Genomic DNA, 2,500 nt, shown 5'->3' on the forward strand with positions numbered 1-2,500 from the left:
TACATTGATATTTACAATAAATACACACACACACGGACGGACGGACGGACGGACGGACGGACACACACACACACACACACACACACACACACACACACACACACGGACGGATGGACACACACACACACACACACACACACACACACATACACACACACACACACAACGTCACCTCTGTCACTTGTACTGAATTCGAAGTGTAGTGTGGAACACTGACAATATTTAGTTAATTATCTTTCATCACGTCGACGCATCCCTGTGTTTTCAAAGAATTATACATTCCAACAACAAGCTAATGAATAAATAATGATGATGACAATAAATAGACAAAAGTTAATAAAATTACATTAATATTCACACTAAATATACACGTGCCACACACACACACACACACACACACACACACACACACACACACACACACACACACACACACACACACACACACACACACACACACACACACAACGTCACTTCTGTCACTTGTGCTGAATTCGAAGTGTAGTGTGGGACATTGATAATATTTAGTTAATTATCTTTAATCACGTCGACGCATCCCTGTGTTTTTAAAAGAATTATACATTCTAGCAACAAGCTAATGAATTAATAATGATAATGACAATAAATAGACATTTACAAAATTAATAAAATTTACATTAATATTCACAATAAATACACACGTGACAAACGCGTGCGCGCACACACACACGCGTGCGCACGCGCGCGCACACACACACACACACACACACACACACACACACACACACAACAAGCACCTAGATGCAAATATATACGCTCGTAGCTGTGAAGCGACGGTGTAAACACAGCTTCATTTACTAGTTAGCTACGAGCGTAAAGAAGGACACCACAATGAGTGGTGGACTGCTTCGCGAGAAGCTCACTCTAAACGGGTTGAATTGACTTCCGGTCTGTCTGTCGGTATGTCTGTACCTATGTTTCTATCTATCTATCTATCTATCTATGTTTGTTTGTAAGCGTGTGTCACGGGGGAGTTTGTCAGCCAATCAGCAGTCGTTTTGGGACGCTAAACGTAGGTGACGTAATACTAGCTTGTCAGCCTGAATCACTCTCGGGAATTTGTAGAGCCAATCAGCCGTCCTTTGGGACACCAACAATGGGTGACGTAACAATCCCAACCACTATGACAGAAAAGCCGAGATGTCGTAAACCTCCATTTTACGGTCAAACTGTCGTCAAACCGAGAAGCGCAGAGTAAAGATCAGCTAATAGTTGTATGCGTTTGTTACTTTTACAAGAGAATCGCAAAACAAACGAATTTATCGTTCTACAAGAAGCCAAGCGAAGGTCCCATGAGACCATGCATGTGTCCGTTGCGCACGACCAACATGTCATCCGCGATCTTCAAGAGAGCAATATGTTTTGCTGTAAGTAGGTCTGATGATGAACGATCGGCGTCGTCTTGCAAGAAAGATTCGTAGGAAACGCTAACGCTGCTTTCTTCTGGATCTGGTCACTGCATGTCGCTTCACAGTATTTGTAGGAGACGTACGAGATCAATCTTTATCTAGCTATAGCTACGACGAATTATCATCGGAACAAAAGATGCTAGCAACGTACGGCTCAACGAAAGCACGATAATCTCGTCCACCTCGGTAGTTGGCTGCAAGTGATGCAAGATCGAGCGCTACAGAATTGAGAAAGAACGTGGATAACAAGCCCGCTCCGTGCAAGAATATATTTACAGGTGTAAGTAGGACTGATGATGAACGATCGACGTCGTCTTGCAAGAAAGATTCGTAGAAAACGTTGCGCTGCGTGGTTCCTTCTGGATCCGCGGTCGCTATAACATACATGTCGCGCTTCACAGTATTTCCTGTGCACGTACATCGATCTCTATCTACGACGAATTAATTTTAACGGAACGAAAGATGATAGCAACGGCTCAACGAAGGCATGATAATCGTGTTCACCTCAAGTGATGCAAGAAAGAACGCTACATGCAGAATTGAGAAATAACGTAGATAACAAGCTCGAGAGATGTAGCTGTCACGCATGTGCATGTACTGAATTCTAAGTGTGGTGTGGAACATTGATGATATTTAGTTGATTATCTTTACTCACATCAACGCATCCCTGGGTTTTCAAAGAATTATACAATCTAATGATTAATTAATGATAATGACAATAAATAGACAAAAGTTAATAAAATTTACAATATTCACAATAAACACACACACAAACACACACACACACACACACACACACACACACACACACACACACACACACACATTGATATACAAACAGACAGACAGACAGACACAGACAGACAGACAGACAGACACACACACACACACACACACACACACACACACACACACACACACACACACACACACATTGATATACAAACAGACAGGCAGACAGACAGACAGACAGACAGACACACAGACACACACACACACACACACACACACACACACATACACACACACACACACACACACACACACACACA

Source organism: Corticium candelabrum, chromosome 1 (assembly GCF_963422355.1).
Source record: "Corticium candelabrum chromosome 1, ooCorCand1.1, whole genome shotgun sequence".
NCBI lineage: Eukaryota > Metazoa > Porifera > Homoscleromorpha > Homosclerophorida > Plakinidae > Corticium > Corticium candelabrum.